Source organism: Dermacentor andersoni, chromosome 5 (genome assembly GCF_023375885.2).
Source record: "Dermacentor andersoni chromosome 5, qqDerAnde1_hic_scaffold, whole genome shotgun sequence".
In the NCBI taxonomy this organism is placed as follows: domain Eukaryota; kingdom Metazoa; phylum Arthropoda; class Arachnida; order Ixodida; family Ixodidae; genus Dermacentor; species Dermacentor andersoni.
The window spans coordinates 204627375-204645782 of NC_092818.1; positions in this window are offsets into that span (position 1 = coordinate 204627375).

Sequence of the window (18408 nt, forward strand, 5' to 3'; positions counted from 1 at the left end):
AGTGTTTCTTCCATTTCTGTTTGCATGTTTCCAGAATTCCTTTGGATTATCCGTTAATTTCGACTCCATTGAAATTCCTAATAAATTCTTTGCAGCTGTCACTGCAACTTTCATTTTTTCGGCAATTTCATGTAGCTTCAACCAACGCTCACGTGTCGGCTTTCCTTTATATTTGCTGTGAGCTAGTTGCCTTTTGCGTGTAAGACTGCGTTACTCCCGAGTAAACCAATATTTACTTGTACTGCTTCTTTTCGTTAATATCTATGCTGGAACATAGCGCTGCCTCAGTTCAAACATCTTCTCCTTGAATATAAGCCGCGATACAATTATTCCAGTGTAGTCGGCATGATTCAAATACCGTCGGGTACTCATTCAACGCTTTATTTAACTCGCTTACATTTGCTCTTTCGTAGTTATATACTCGACCTCTTTGACCCGCAAGTGTGAATGGGCCCTTAGACGAGGCTCATTGGACGAGAATGTGAGCGTCCGCCGTTATGGCACCAAATTCAATGGAACCAAATTTGGGGTTCGAGCCCACGACCTTTGGTGGGAGTCGAACCCACTACCTTTGGTGTTAATTACGACAAAGTAAATTAACACACAGTTCATTAAGATAGAGTTAATTAGGGCACTCCAACCCACGACTTTTGGTGTTACTTACGGCAAAGTGAATTAAAGCACAGTTCATTACGATATAGCTAATTAAGACACTCCAACCCATGACATTTAGTGGGAGTCTAACCCACGACGTTTGGTTTTGATTAAGTAGAACTTACTTAAGGTACAGTTAATTAAGACACTCAAACCATCGACCTTTAGTGGGACTAGCACCCACGACCACTGGTGTTAATTAAGGCATAGTTAATTACGGTACACTTAATTAAGGTAGAGTTATTTAAGAGACTCGTACACTGTAAAAATATTTACACCCTTAAGGGTGTTTTCTTGTCGCATTGGTAACCCCTTTACTGTTAGGGCCTTACAAAAATTTATAGAGGCCGGCAATGGAGCTCTAACTAGACGTGCGATGACAAAAGACATAGTTGAAAACTGCGTAATCAATCTGACAGCCTTGTGCGCACTGAAATATCCGACAAGAGGATTTAACAGGGAGAGATATGAAACTCTCCTGTCGGATATTTCTGTGCGCCCAACGTTGTCACATTTATTACGCAGTTTTCAACTATGTCTTTTGTCATCGCACGTCTAGTTAGAGCTCCGTTGTAGGCCTCTATAAATTTTTGTAAGGCGCTAACGGTAAGGGTGTTACCAGTGCGGCAAGAAAACAACCTTGCGGGTGTACAATTTTTTACTGTGTACCCACCAATATTGGTGGGAGTCAAACCCACTTGTAGATATGCGCGAACCGGCCATATCTCCAAATTAGATTCCAATTGACATCGTGAAGGTCGAGAGTCGCACCCACTACCTTCGGTGTTATTTAATGTGAGGTAATCCAAGCGCTTGCACCCACGACCTTTGGTGGGAGAAAACAAGTAATAGGAAGTTACAGTGCATTAGAATGAAAATGTCAAGTAATGTAATTAATGCCTCGTGATCGCGCAGGCTTTCGCCATGCTCCTGTTTAGCGCGCGCTGAAGTGAATGTCAACTTTTTTCTTTTTTTATGAGTTCGATGTTTTCACGCTTTAGTATCCTGGATGTATTTCCTGCGATATGGGCACGGCACCTTTGCAATACCCCTGACATTTAGTTGGATTACGCAATGTTTGTTGTTGTTTCCTGAGGAGATGGAGGCTGCAGCGCCATTTCCCCACGTGTTATTTTTTTTTCGAGTGTCCCAGGATCGAGACTATCTGTGTCGAAAACTATCCTCGCCCCCATCACTCGAGACGATGATCCCTGCCATCGGTGCCCAGCCGTGACGTGTGGCGCCCGGAAACATCCGCGCGCGCGTGCCTTTCGGTCGCGCACTGCCGTGCACCGCTTGCAGGCTGTTCGCTGATCGAGGCCATCTGCAGTGGGCTTACGTGCTTCTCGCTGGTCGTGCCACTCCTCGGCCCGCGGGAAGGAGGCACCGCACTATAGAAGAAGAAAGCCCGCAGAGGCCGCCATTCTGCGGGACCGAGCCGCAGCGGGAATCCGAACGCGCCATTAATAACCCGGAATTGGCATCTCGGCAAAGCCCTCGCAGAGTCTCGGCGTGTCGGGGCTAAGCATGCGTCATCGTGGCCGCGTGCGGGTTCAACCGACTGCAGCCGGCGCTGGGCGTGAAGCGCTGTGACCAGGAGTGGCTAGGCCGCGGTGCGCCGTGCGCAGTTCGCATTCCATAAGGCGCGTTTGGATAGTATCGCCGCTACACCGGTGCACATTGCTGTTCGCCTGCCTCCGGTCTGTGGTAAGCGTAGCCAGAGGTCGGCCGTCCTCCACGTCTTACTGGAGTGCCGGGAAGCAACGTTGAAAGAAAAAAAAAAGACAAAACTTTCTTCTACACTGTTAAACAAAAAAATCATCAGTTTGCGGTGAAAGTTGAAAGTAAAACGTTGCAGGACACTTTTCTGTAGATGAAAAGCGGGATTTACGTAGAACGCACAGTTTGGAAAAATAATGTCCGTTAAATGGAAAATGGTGCGAGCCCCGTAGTTGTGATCACGGAATTGCCCGTATTCTGAAAAAAAGAAAAAAAGAAGTGTCAAGTTCCGGAGAACGGAAATGCTGTAAATTGAGCCCTGTACTTCTGATTACAGTACATGCGCGTACTTTGGTAATGAAAAAATGGGGACTTGAAAAGTGGACAGACCGTGGTAAATAGAGGTATGCACTTAAAAGGCACAGAAAGAACGAAAGAAAAAGAGGAACATGATTCTTTTCATTCTACCTGTGTCCATGCCTGCATTTCCGTACCATGAATCCATACGAACTTGCTCAACTTTATGTTGCTGCGTATCAACAGGTGCAAATGCGCTTTGCAAGATTTCAAATCTTGTAAATGATAATTCTGGTGGATATCTCTAGCCAAATCGTTTGGTTCATTAAAATAACTTACTTTGTGCGGTGAACTAACCAAATTGTACAGTCGACCAATTCTTTAACAGCACCGCGCGAACGTCGACTGGCCGGATGGTTAGTGCCTTCTAAGCGACGAGATCAGCAGCAGTAGCGCATGCGCACCAAGTTCACTCGAAGCGCAAGTTGCGTCTGCTAGGCTCATCCCGCAGTCATGACACCGCCCCTGTCGCGATTAGCTCAGTGGAATCTTGCGCTACGTTTGAAACTAGATCGGAGAGTTTGTAATTCCCTCTTTCCGTGCTCTTTCTTGCCGCTATTATACACTTGCATTGCAGGTTTGCACATTTTGTTCATTATGTTCGTCTGCATGCGCACTAGAGCAGCACACGCTAATCACATGAACGAAAATTTCGGGGTTAATATCGAGAATAAATCAACTACAAGCGATGAAATGTGTCACAGTGGCTCTCACCAGCTTTTATCGACGATATGGCACACCACTCCCGCAACGGAAGCGACCGACTGTCGTTATGGCGAGGCACGCATTGTTCCCGAAACCCAGCAGCTCACTACAACTTCGATTTGAAACTATGAAGTAGCTCTTTACAGCGGCAATTAAAATGCCTATAGCATAGTCGAGGCACTACAGCGTAGCTTAGGCTACCTTGAAATGGAAAATTCAAACACATTCTGCCTCACAATGTCTCGGTCCTGCGTTGTTTAATTAAACTGAAAGCTATTCGCTTCGTCAGTACATAAGAGAGAACTTCGCATACCCGCCTCATAAAGAAGACACCACAAGCCTCACACGAATTCACTCTACTTTTGACCTCCACTGGGGAACAATGATATCTTTAATAGGTGCCACACTACTAATGAACCAGGCTTCGGCTTCTTGCTGACTACAACGAAACGGTCCAAAAGGCATATTTCACTCAAATATTTGGCCCGAGCAGCCTGTGTCAGTTCTCTGATTCATCATGTCGGTTTCTCAAGCAAGAAGCACCAGTAAATTGCTCAAGTGAGTTGAACGTGTAGCACGGAAAGGGAATAAATATTCGCACACTCCTTTCCGTGTGCTGCAAACAGATGTATGCCTCAATCAGCTTTACTTCAAATTACCGCCACTTAAATTTAACCGGTGAAGAACGGCCTACCTTTGAGAAGCAGTTAAAAACGCAAGTGGTGCTGGCAAAATCTAAACTGCAGTGTTAGTAAAGTCCTCGTGTCGCTGCCGAGTGTTTCTGTAATGTAATAGAAAAATTCGATATTATACCGTGAACTACTCGTCGTGAGCAAACATGTTTTAGAGGATTAAAATCAAGATAAATGTTGTAGAAGTCGTATATAGCCAGCGCTTAATTGTGACACGCATGCTGCACTAAGGTGAGTATTGAATACTAACTGGATTCTTATGTGCAGTGCTTTTGCGTCTATGCTTTCATTATTCGCGTGAGCTACCGCTGCAAAGTGTAGATCCGCGAACGAAAAACCCGTAATGGGATGGTCTGAGGTCCCTCGGCTGGATGGTCCCTCGTTGCCTTTGAGAAATATATTGTCGTGTAGGAAATAAGCTCCTTGATTACTTTTTCGCGAACGAAGATGTTGTATAATATATATTTGAGAGGCCCGTCATAAGTATACAAGCATAGGCATTGAGAGCGAACAAACGGAAACATTGCAGAAGGCGCCCGGACCCCGCCCGAACAGCAGCAGCGGACAGGCACGAGTCCGTGCCCTGACGTCAGGTGAGCGGCGCTCGCAGCGCCTCTCTAGGTCGTTCTCGGGACTAATAGCCAAACTCTCTGCTAATCCGTGTGGTTCCTGTACTTTTCTTGCACCGTGCCGTTTCCAGCTATTTAGGTGCCCCTTTTTTCCCAACAATAACATCCATCTTGGCATCAGTCCTCAATGGGCTGCAGTTCTTCAATTCAACTATTCCGGACATATTTACAGTGTTTCTCTTTGAAACTAAGCGCTTTTAGTCCTGATTGGAGCTTCGTGGATTGTGGTCCTGCTCCAAAAAACTCGATCACAGGCTATTTGGCACATTGATCTTGCAAAAGGGTGCTGCAGTGCGCATACAGAGCAAAACAATGGAACGACGCCGCCTGAGGTATATGCATTTGCGTCATTGTGCTCGCTTTTCAAGATCATGCCGGTGGTGCATTTTCATGAAGCACTTCATACCCGGATCCATTCGTACAGGAAAACAACTGCAGCTCATTGTGAAATCGAACAGAGCATTAGCCAAGGCGACTCACCGATCACGAGCAGTTATTACACATTTAGCCACTTGTGTTGTAGCTTTCTGGGTGGCTCAAGAAGAACGCATAGCTGTGTTTTTATTTTTTATTTTATTGCGATAGGATTTAGGGAGACTCCGGACATATTTTTGCCGTCGCCGTGATGTTCCCTATAAGATCCGAAAACGATAACATCGTTGCCGCGCGCCATATGTTGTATGTTCCAGTGGGGCCCTAGACGTGCACCTGACGGTCGCGGCTCAATCTCGCGCGCGCAAGGGAGGAAAGCGAGGAGGAAGCGCGCCGTCTTCCGCCGCGGGCGAGGTACGAGGGGGAGGCGTTCTAGTCCGGCGGCTGCTGCGTACGGCGCGGCCACGCGGGCGCCGTTTCTTGAAAGCAATCTGCGATGTGGACAAAGTCCATCGAATGCTGGTAGCTTCGTATGTGCTGTGCTTTGGACGATTAGTTCATCTTGAAGCGAGAAGCAGTGCGAAGGTCATTTCGTTCGCGGCTGCTGCCTCGCTCCATCGCTCCAGCGTTTTGACAGCGAGTTTCCGCGGTCATCGAGTGAGATGTGTTCATGTTTAGTTGTGCGCGCTTGACAACGTACTTTTTAATTTAGTTAGTAAGCGAAGGTTTACAAATTTACACGGCCGATAAAACTTCTATCCTTACTTCGTATAGCTGTCATTTAGTAAAAAATTCCTATCGCCATCGATGCTTCGCCTTTCATGTGAAGCTGCTGCTTTTTTATGTTTTACTATCGTAATGCAAAAGGATAGAAAGTTGGGCGAGTTGGCACAGTAACATGATCTTGAATTGCAGCACGAAGTGACGCAGACAGAGAATAGAAGCAGACAGGACGAGCGCTAACTCTGTACTAAATCTTTATTGAAGCAATAATTTTTTTTGCCACCGTGTTCAAGTTTCCTATTTATCATAGGACACATGACAGACAATTTGCGGGGGGCCGGGCGAGAAAACTGTATTGATGTCATATTTATTGGCCACATTCCATAAACCATGGGACAACCTATGTACATAGGGCACCACAGCAAACCTTTTTTTTACTTTTTCTATTTTTATTGTTTCTTAGCGGGGCTTTTTACCCATTTTGAAACCTTTTCGCAGGTTAGTGATAACAAATGCACAGGATAACCAGCCTTCTCGAGCCTATCTATCTGTTGCGAAAAACTTTGTTGTATGTACCACTGAAACCACCGCTTGATTTTCTGCGTGTCATTCCTATCTTGTTAAAAAGGGATAGCATACTCAGTCAGCTCTTAGGTCTGCCACTGCTAAGTCATGTACACACAGTACACAACAAGGTTTTTCGCAACAGTCGCCGGAGTAGCCGCAGTAGCCGCCGGAGTAGAACGGCCCCTTTCCGTCCGTCCCATCCACCCGGTCCCTCGCGCTCGACGGAAGACAGCGCGCTTCCTCCCCGCTCTCCTAGGACTTTGCGCGAGATTGAGCCGTGATCGTCCAGTGAGCTTCGCAAGTTTCATGCACACATGCAGCATACGGTGCGCGACGACGATATCTTGCTTGCACATTATTGGGGTCATCACGGCGACAGCGACGACCACGGCAGAAATGCGCCTGGAGTGTCCGTATTATTGCTATCGCAATAAAAGGATTGCCTTCCTTCGTAGTGCACGGGAATGTAGTGCAGAGTTGATGACGAGCCTCTCGCTCAAGTGCGCGCTCGTAAATACTGAGAGGCGAAGCGTCTACGCCTTGGAAACCTGGCTACTGAAGAACGGGTACTGTGTCTTGGTGCGTGTGCACCACAGTGTGCAACGCAGTGAATTATAGAAAATTAGCATGGAATTGCGATGGGGTACAGGTGTACTGGCTTAACGGTGCAGTAATGAAAAGAGGAAACGAGACGGAACAAACAACAAAGAGTGACAAGAGGACTCGACCCATGCAGTTACTCTCTGAGGGGGAAGCCGATAGACGCAGTCGCTATGCCGAAGCGCCAAGAAAGCGCCACACTGCCGAAACGCCCGGGCGAAGCTACTGGAGCGGCAAAGCGCAGGCACGTGCTGCAAAACGAGACGGCTGAAGAATACGTGCCAAGTCTTAGCAATGCTATTGTACAGCAGAGGAACTGAAGCACTGCGTAAACTTGACAAAATGTTTCTCTGTGTACCGGTTGTGACCTAGCGGAATGGCATGCTCTGCAATCTGTTGTTACTCAGTATGGCGCGTATGAAATCAACACCCGCCGCGTTGGCTTAGCAGCTATGGTGTTGCGCCCCAGGGGTGAGTTTCCGCATGGCTGCCATTGGCTGTTTTTAAGCAGATGCTCTTTTGACGCTAGCGCCAAGGGCCCCTTCAGTTACGGCCCTAGCAGGAGGGCGATACTTTGGGAAAACGGCGGCGCGCACGGTTGTTTACATTGTCATGGCAACAGGATCAGCAGCGGCGCAGCGCCTCCTCATCCTAGCGCTATTTTTTTTTCTTTTTGTTTTTACTATGACTACCCACTCCGCTCCCTTTTCACCCTTCCCCGTGTCCGGCGCACTTTTACTCTTTCTTTCTTTTTGCCTGTCCGCGGCGCGTATATTTTTTTATCGCGCGTGCGCGCTACGCCAGACTTTGGCATTGTGAACTGGCGTGTGGTGCGCCGGTTCTTTGTGTGTTTGCAGGCACGCAGTCTTGTCGATACTATGGTTATGCCAGCATATGCCAGAACATGCATAAATTCCACTTCCAACAGAACACATCTCCGGCCTCGTTTTATTGGCTTCCGTTTCCAAAGACAAAGATTTTCGCATAACTTGGTATGATACACACTCAGAAAATGAACAAATGTGAAAAATTCATGACTTGTGGATTACTAAGCAACACAAAAGTTCAGGGACAGGGAAATAATAAAAAGAATCTCAAGAATACGCGAAGGCCGTTTCATGCACACATATGAAAAAATAATTTTGTATAATGCCCTAAAGACGAAAGTGTAGAAGAGCTTCTGATATGAGCACTGAGAGCTTCTCATATACTTACTGAGATATTGTACAAAACTGGACGACGTGCATGACATAGTCATGACAACTAAAGAAAAGGAAAATTCACTGGTAATTAAGGGCAAAAACAATGACACGCAGTATACCTAAACAAAAAAGAAAATGCTAAGATTGTTTTATTGACAGCCATACGAGAAAAAAAAAACGAGAACTTACTTATATACCTGCACAGAAGATATGAAATGCGTGACATGTTTATTACTGAACAAAAGGAAAAGGACATGGCAGAACAAAAATAACATTGTACTAAAGACGGAAATACACGTTATCACATTATTTTGCACTCGGCCACAACTTGAGTAACGGTGGCAAGGGGGAGTAGAAGGTAGTCAGCTTCTGCATCAGCACATAGAAAACATTGGCAGAAAGGCCTATAAGCTAACAACACGTCTTTGCTTTCACCACGAATGCAATGCTTAGCAGTAAAATTGTGTCACTTAAGAAGATTGGACTGCAGGGGTAGTTGGTTATCCGACATAATAAACGAGTTTTGCGCCAAAACCACGAACACAACAAAGCGCCAGAGTTGTCTCCTTTGTTGTGTGTGTGGTTTTGGGTAAAACTGGTTTATTATGTCACTTAAGGCACTACGTCAAACATACTGGGCAATCCTTTGTGTAATAAACGCGAACTGCAAAAATCTGCATATAGACACTTACAATGCTCATGCTTTCAAGAAAAAAAGCATATCATGACTACACATGAAGGTTGTTCTCGTGGTTTTCCCATCAGCGATTACTCAGATAATACATAAACACGAACAGTAATTTTTCAGCTGTTAGTACGTTTGTAGAACGATGACACACAAAAAGCGCTGAGAGCGGAACGGAAAACTGGGCGAGTTTCTCAAGTTGCAGAATGAGGCTTGACACAGAAAAGCATAAGTCATAAACCAGGTGACAATGAGGAGTAACATCGATTTGTCATCTTTATCTGCTGGTAACAGGTAAGTGTTGCATAATCAAGGCGCAACGACGTCCGGAGACTCGTGGAACATACACATGCATAGGGCCGTGTTCGTGTACGTGCCCCTTCTGTTGTCCTTGGCTCTGCGCGCTCACCTGTCATATTTAGGCACCCGGAACAACCTTGCAGGGCTTGTTTTTGGGGTATTCGTGCACCACTGCACGATGCACGAGCGGTGCGAGTCGTGAAACGGATGAAACATCGCGGAGCAGAAGCGCACTGCTATGGACGACCGCGAAGCTGACGAAACTGCCCACGCCGGTCCAGGCTTAGCAGCGCACGCTTCCCGATAACAGCAGATAATGAAACATGAAACGCCATGCAGCGGGCTAAGCTGGCGCCGCGCCGGCGGGTGCGCGCGGAGACAAACGAAAGTGAGGAAGTTGTGAGGGAGGGCAAAGGGCGAAATGCAAAAGCGCCGGCGCACGGTTCATTGGGTGCACGTTAAGAACCCTAGAAGGTCAAAATTAATCGGGAGTCTCCCACTATGGCGTGCCTCATAATCAGATTGTGGTTTTTCACATGCACGTCGCATAGTTTCTTTTTTTTTTTGCGTAACGACTGAACAGAGCACTGGCAATGACCAGGACAAACAGCAAATAAAAAAAAAAGAATGGTCACATGTCGAGACATACAGAGGGACACCACTTCGCGCATCTTTCGCTCAAGCGTAGCATGAAGAGAGTGCCCCTCCTTCGGTAATACTTGTTCATAATACGTTTTCACACGTTGTGCTTGCTTCGGTTCGCGAAACCTGCATTTGAAGAAGCAGCAAGGGCCAATCTACTGGCAAACAAGCTAGCCCTCCCTTCTTCGCTGTCTCTGGCCGTAGAAATTGACGGCCTAAATGTAACACGAGAGTATACTGGTGACTAGCGGCTAAACTACGGAGAAGCCGAGTTTCCGGCTCACGTACGCGTCTTTACGTCCTCTAAACAGCGGGAAGTTTCTCGCGCCTCCCAGATGCCGTTCCTCCCTGCCTCCTCCGATTTGCTGGGAGCGCAACAATAACGCGACAGAGTACACCCGGCAGTCCCGCAGAGCATGAAGCCGCCGACTGAACGCGGTTCGAGGAGCGCGCCGAGTGGTGTCAGGCTAAACACAAAGAGCAGAGAGCCTTAATGGGCGGGTTCGAACAGCGCGGGGGCGAGTGACTCCTGGGGTCACTGCCTGCTTCCTCTGCGGTGGCCGCTTATAGCCGCCCCGCCGTGAGCACCAGCTTCCGAGGGCTTTCTCCTTCAGTGGTGAAATGCGGGAAGAAAATGAAGTTATGGATGTCTGTGTTGACCGCCGGCTGACCCACCCGCTTCTGCTGTCTTGAAGTCACCGACATCCTAGGATTCATTTATTTTTCTTCCTTTCTCTGCCTCTCGTTGTCACGCTCGCTACGCCTTCGCATAGAGGAGGGGCCGCTCTCTTTTGCGCGTAAAGATCATCTCAGTTGGCGGTCAGTCCGCGCACTCAACCCGACTCGCTGTTTCTCCCGCTGCGAGCTAACAGCAGTGGCGGATGATCGATCGGCCGGATAATTGCGTTTTATTTTGTACTGTCTGCTCGATTTATATTTATTCTTAATTCCTCCTCGCTTGGTGCATTGATGATTCTCCCCACTGTATTTTGAAAGTTGCTCCGTCTAGATCCAAAAGGGAAGTTATAAAGGAGTCTGTATAGCGCTACACTATAGGCTGTTTCCCGAATAGAGGCATTTGTCTCCTTCCACCATGTTACCATTCATTTAATGACTCAATCATGTGTTTCTTTCTTCATCTTCCGTGGTAAATGCGCGCGTGCTTAGACCTGCGGTTTGGGATGAATGTCGACAGCAAAACAATTCTGATCTTCATTCACAACTCGGTTGCGTCCACGCCATGGCCGCCAAGGGCACGAACGGGCATATCGCGGCACACTGCACTCAATGGCGTTACTGCTTCCATTTCGCTGTCTAACTCTTGCCGTTATATTTCGCAAGAATCGCTCCAACGAATGCTTCCAGGCACCACTCTTAATTCTGTAAGCAATATGCGTCTGTTGACCATTCCTTAACGTGCTCTCACAGCACATGGTCATTTACCTGAGGGCTCAAACATAGAAATATGTCAGAAAATTTATGACTGTTTGATGAATACAATAAACGCCGTAAGCGTTCTGTGAGCGGTTCTTTTCGATTCTCTATTGCTTTTGCTATTGACCAGGTGGCCTTGAAGCCATTGGGGTTACCAAATTCGATTCGAGCTTCTGAAATATACGAGAGTGCCGCGCCAAGCGTCTTTCTCTTAACTGTGCCGAGCCAGCCGTTTCTCAGCCCTATCGGGTCCTGCCAACGCCGTCGATGCCGTGGCCTGGAATGAGCATGGTGCAATAGTGTTGAATCCCCCGGATATTTTCTCTTTCTCCGCAGCCTATGCGTATACACAGCAGGGCCTCGTGGAAACGTCTTGTGTGTACCGGAAGTGCATTCGAAAGTAATTCAGTCAGAGACCACTGTATCGATCTTTGTCCGCTAGATGACCATGCGTAGCAGAAGTCATTCGTTTAAAACCTAATTTTAAATGGAACTTTCAGTCGTGAGCACACTACAACCTTTGTGCGTCGACTACGCCTCGCCGCTGCCCACTCCTTTATTATCGCTGGCTCTCTCTGTAGCCGACGATGCAAGCGTGAGTAAACGAAACAAATATGGTCCTCTTCGTGCGATAAGCAGCTCGCACTACAGGACTGCGGTATTGTTCCCACACGGGTTGATAACGCGGGTCTCCCGGAGGAAATAACTGCGCTTTCGGCCTAGGTTCAGCCCTCGGCTGCTCTCGACTTTTCGCTCATGTCGTAGGCCGCCGAGCTGCGGTTCTGCTTGGTATGTTTTTTTTTCTTTTTTTGTCTCTCTCATTCTCTTCTCTCTCTTTCGAAGAATGCAGAGTGTTACGATATTCAGGTTGCCCCGAATATTCTGATTTATGAGCTCCTTTATGCTGTCTCGTATGCGACTCCGTTTACATAGAGCTTTGCGCTTGGCTGGGAACAGCAATTATTATTCATCGCGCGCAGGGCAGTATTAAACGCATGCCGTCACGTTTATTCCTTGCATTTTTTTGCGTATAATAAAGTTAGTGCGCTCTGCGACGCTGTGCCCGAGTGGCTATGCCAGTGCAGACAATACTTATAAGCATGACTCGTATGGCGCTCTGCCAAATCGCGCGTTTATTCTCGTTCCCGCCTCTTTCGCAGCAGTGTGATCACGTAGGCGTCGTGCTGCTGTCGTCATCTTTTGTCGGTAACAAACGCGCACCGCATTTTAGGTTAGTGTGCAATTTGCTAAGATGTTTTCTGTCTCTGGTTATAGTTATACTTTAGAAGGACTAACTGTTGGACTAGTCGGTCAGACAAGTCGCACTGCAAAAATAAGCTCAAATAAATCACACGTGGAACAGGCGCACTAGCTGGGTGACGCGGCGGCTCTGAATCGCGCAAACGCGTCACCCGCGCCATGCCTCTCGCGATCTCCCTATTTGCAATGTGCCGCACGAGACAGATTGTCCGCGCCAGTCACTCTATCCGCAGCGCTCTCTACCTAGTATAAACCGTGTACCTATATAATCATAATGGCACGCATACTTATATTTTCGTATTTCATTTTTTATTTTGTTGCTCACGCGCGCGTAATGTATTTAAATTTGCGCTATAGGAAATCAGAAAACCATCCCCAAGTTATATTATCGGCGCTGCCGACAAGAATTACGCGGTCGGAACCAACCACCGCGGTCGTCGCAGGTCGCAAACAGACATTTTCTGCGCGCGCAAACACTTCTCTAACCGACCGAAGCTGTTGCGCATACATTTAATAGCGACGACTGGCGCACGGCCACATCAACCGTACAAATCTACACCATTAACGACTAGAGTATAATGGGTAAAATACTAAACCAAACACCAGGCTGCTACATTCGTCGCCTTCATTAGGGAAGCTTGCACAGTATATTGCAGCGCCGATAGAACGCACAATTAGCCAAGTTGTACTTACGCTCCCTTTGCAGCTTTGGCCAAAGTCTTGTGTCGTCTGCCCACTCACCGCTCACCGTGGTGGCCGAAATAGCGGCTGTCTGAGCCGTGCTTGCGGCTGCCGTGGCCATTGTAGACAAGCCAGAAAACGCGGATCAGAAGGCGCTCGATGGCGGTTGCTCTAGGTCACGAATACGGCGGCGCCCACCCGGTATGGTGCTGTGAAAGGTATTTATAACTAAAGGTTGGTAGGCAATAGAATAAATAGTCTTGCAATATTTTAATACAGATCCCGAAACACTCTGCATCGAGGCCTCCTTTGTGCACAGCGGTATGAACTCTCGCGCAATGTTCTCAAGCGGCCTTGTTCGCGGCAAAATAAGCACTCTTTATTCATACAAATCAGACGCGGGAGAAGCGCCAACACATTCCGCATACGCCTGCGAGCGCTAATCCTGTGCCCGATGACATCGATGCACTGGCGGCCGCTATCAGATCCGCCCCATCTCGTTCTTCCACATATGCGCGGTCGCATATACGGATGTTATTGAGCTGAACGGCAGGCGCGCCGGCATCGCCTCCGTGTTTCGTTTGTGCCTCGCTTTGACGCTTGCTCGGCCGGTGGGTTTGCGTTTTTCGCGCTTCTCCCGCTGCAAAATAAACTCGAAAACGGCCGGCTGGGGCGAATATACTACATAAATGGCGCATGTCTTGGCGCGACTCCCGACGCCGCTGATACAGCGCTTTCTACTCTGTTTAATTTGTTCATGCATTAGCCCCTGGTTGTCGTTTAATGCCAGCTGTCACCTCATTAGGGAGCAGCTGTCGCCATGTGTGCTAATGGAGCCGTCCTCCGTAGCGGTGCTCTCAGGCCAGCTGATCGGGACGCCCTTCTCGCCCACGCTTCAATCCTCATTCGTGCAGGCCGAGCCTATGGACGAGCAAGAGCTTTGTGCGCGCAGCGGCGTTTCCTACTGCAGCAACGTTTTAGCGCTGTTGTGCGGCTAATATTGAGGCGCAGATGAACCAGACACAATTCAAGGACCAAGTGGCGATATTTTCTCGTTTGGTGTATGCCCGTGAACTGCCTCGTGTGGCTGGAATTTTTATTTTTTTCACGACGTGCGTTTTTGCCTTGTGCTTCGCTCAGATGGTTTGCTTCCGTGAAGCCCCATACCTTTCTCGTTTTCTCACTGCGCAGAAGAAGAGCAAAGAGTTCGGTTTAAACCCGCACCAGAAATTTAAATGTGCACTCTTAAAAACGTTTACGCTATTTGGAGCTTATCTTGTCCCACAGCCATAATCGTCATCTGCCTTGCTTGCGTTTCCTTTCTTGAAAACTCAACGCTCGCTACTTTCCTGTCGAGAGAGCTGTGTCACGCTGATAACGCGCAACCCGTTCGCGACAAGGAAAGAAAATGCAGGCAAGACAGATGGCGATTATTGTTGTGGAAGAAGATGCGACCCAAGGGGTGTAAACTCTTTTTAAGAGCGTAGTATCACATTCATCGGTACGTATACCGTATGTTTGAGAAGAACTAATAAAACCACTACGGCGATCTCGCATTTCTCCTAGCGCATTCCTAACCCTCGTTTGCAGGCGAGTCAGTTTGCTGGCGCGCGACGTGCTGGCCGTTCGCGATGTGCGCGCTGTTGACGCTCGTGGAGGCGCTCTTGACAAAATTGGAAGCACAATAACGGGTATTGCTGTAGCTACGTGGTCGGCTTTGTGAGTCGTTGCGCTGAATGAGAGCATCGAAATGGTAGAGCGCATCACGCTACTTATTCCGCTCGATATAACTTTACTGCGGGGCAGTTATTAAACACAGTCGTATGCTAGCTAAATTCTAGTTTCGTTAGTTGTTACATTGTTATATCCTATAGGTGTTTATCTGCACATTTAAGGCCGTAAATGAAGATAAAAAAAGACGCAGTGTTTTCTGTCGATTTCTTTCAGCATTACGCATGAATTTGTGTTATGAACTGTGTTAGATGAGTTCGTATGTCAGCAATGTTGGTTATGTTGCGTCTTTAGTTATACCATGCGTGGACTTGATTTCATTCGGAAAAGGAAGGAATTCCACACGGAGCGCTATATCGACTTCCTCTTCGTACGATCAATCGCCCGAACTCAAGGAAAAACGACTGCCTTCTGCGGGACATCCTTTCTTCTATGCGCATGCACTCGAAGGCAGAGCGTGGATGTCTCCCTTTTTGCGGTTATCTTGTGTGTTTTATGTGAGCGGTCGCTGTCTGGCAGCGTTAGAAACAAATTGCAAACCGTTAGAGACCCCTGCCAGTCGACCTGCCGTCGTCCGTCAGTGGTCTTCTCCGTAGGTCCCTTCGGCAGGCAACGCCTCCAGCCTTGCTTCGTACTGCGGTGCTGTTTTTTTCTTTCGCGCTGTTCAGGAGAAAAACGGCGAGCCGGGGAGGTAGGACTACAGAATCGAACAGAGCGTTTTCTCTAAAGGACCTCGCGATGCTCCCCTGCCTCGTCGACAGAGGCGCAAAGCGGGAAATAAAAAAAGAAGCAACCAAAAAAAAGATGGGGAGAGAATTTCTCCCCTGCTGCGACACTCCCCCATCGACCGTGACGGACGTCGGCGGGACGCGGGCCCCGCTCTCGCTCGCCTCTTGACGCCGCCATGAGCTGGTGCGTCCCTCCTGGATCGCCTCCCGTCAGCCGATGTGCGACTTTTACAAGAAGCTCTTACGGATGGCGTCGCGTCAGTTCACATTCGCTCGTATCGTTCTTTGCAAATGGGCTGTTAGGACGTTCGCCCGTATGCCGTTAGCAACATTGATATTTCTCTTTTAGTGTCCCCGATTTTGTGCGTTCTCATGCTCTGAACACGGCGCCACTACGTTGGATTATCGTGGGGGATTGGCACGCGTGACATCAGGTAACCTCACGCTCGATCTACACATCTAATCTACCATCGTAGGTGATCTACCGCAGCCAAGGAGCCCGCGTAAGCTGCAGATTTTTTGCTCACTTAACTCACTTTTTGAAGCATTTATAGTGAATGAGCTTTAATGCACATGCTGCAGAGAGAGAGAGAGATAAGAATACAGGAAGGCAGGGATGTTAACCAGTCAATAGTCTGGTTGGCTACCCTACACTGGGGGAAGGGAGAAGGGGAAGAGAAAGAAGGGAGAGAGAAGGTGTAGGTACGTGTACGGTTAGCACTTCAGTTAAAGTCGCTCGAGCAAACCAGAAGTTCTGAGAAAACACAAAAGTGCCTTCACTGCCTTCTGAGCCGATGATCGGTCGGGACGGTGCTCTAATATTGTCTGTTCACTCAGAGGACGATCGTCTAGTTTCCTCAATGTGTCGGACAAATACTGTCTTTGTGTTTGAAATTGAGGACAATGGCACAATATGTGGTCAATGTTCTCCTCGCATGCGCAAACATCACATGCAGGACTATCAGCCATTCCAATTAGTGCTGAGTAGGCATTGGTGAAGGCCACTCCAAGCCATAACCGACACAGAAGAGACGCTTCACGCCGGTGCACACCGGCTGGAGGTCTGAGTTGAAGTGACGGGTTTAGTCGGTGCAGTCTTGTGCGCCTTGTATGTACGGTATTCCACTCTGCTAAGGAGATAGTGCTTGCCAGAATGCCAAGTTGTCTCGTGGCGTCGGTCCTTGAGAGCGGAATGGGGACGCAGCGGTCTTCTTGGTTTGACGTCCGAGCTGCCTTATCGGCGTCATGATTACCAATGATACCGCAATGACCTGGTATCCACTGAAAAGAGATATCATGGCCTTTTTCTCTTAAGTGATGGACAAGTTCCGCGATTTCGCACGTGAGCTGATCGTGAGTTCCATGTCGGAGAAATGAATGCACACATTGCAAGGCCGGCCTTGAATCGCAGAAGACTGCCCATTTTCTAGGACTTTCAGTATTTATCACTTGAAGCGCGTCGCGGAGAGCCGCGAGCTCTGCAGCTGTAGACGTAGTGACATGGGAAGTCCTGAACCGCTTGGTTATTCCCATTGCTGGTATAACTACAGCGCCGCCGGAACTGGTTGATGTAGTTGATCCATCAGTGTAGACGTGTGTGCAGTCGCTGTATTTCTCGTACAAGAGAAGTAAAGTTAGTTGCTTGAGCGCTGATGATGGCAAGTCCGACTTTTTCTGAAGTCCTGGGACTGTAAGGTTCACTTGAGTACGGCGCATGCACCATGGAGGAATAGAAGGCCTTGCCGCAGGTGTGTAACCTGACCTGAAAGAGGCACGGTGCGCGAAGACAGTCGCACTGAATGTCGTGTGGGGCCTATCTACTGGGAGACTTGCTAGGTGGTGGGTAGGGGTCCGGGCGAAGTGTCTTATGTGCACACGCATTGTTTCAATGCTAATGTGCGTTCTAATAGTGAAATCTTGAGCGACTGCAATAACTTCAGTCGTTGACGCACTCCGCGGTAGACCGAGACATATCTTGAGTGCTTGGGCTTGGATGCTTTGGATTGTGTTCAGGTTAGTTCTGCAGGTGTTGGACATGACCGGTAGGCTGTACCGCAGGAATCCAATAAAGAGGACCCTGTAAAGTTGCAGCATAGAGTGTATTGGCACTCCCCAGGTCTTTCCTGCAAGGAACTTAAACATATGGCAAATTCCTGTCAGGCGTTTTTTCACATAATTCACATGAGGGGTCCAGGAGAGATTTTTGTCAAGGACCACTCCCAAAAATCTGTGACTCGTGCTGTACGAGATCATGTGTCTGTCGACGGATATCACGTATGGTGACATTGATTTCCTGGTAAATGCCACCGCTGCGCACTTCTCGTATGATATACGAAGTCCTTGTTCTCTAAGGTAGGATGATGTTAAAGTAGCTGACTTTTGAAGCCGCGCGCGAAGCTGCAGTCGCGTCACAGCCGACGTCCAAATGCAAATGTCGTCGGCATAGATGGAGAGCCTAACGGTGCCTGGCAGGATGTCGGTGAGTCCAATGAGTGTTAGACTGAAGAGGGTTGGGCTGAGTACTCAGCCCTGGGGCACCCCACGGTTACTGTAATGCTGGGAGGTCGGGCCATCCTCGGTAAGTACGAAAAAGGATCTCTTATGTAGATAGCTACTTATCCAAAAATATACTTTGCCGCCAAGTCGTACTGCCTCTAACGCGTTGAAAATTGCTTCGTGCGTTACGTTATCGTACGCTCCTTTAACATCCAGAAACAGAGCAGCAGA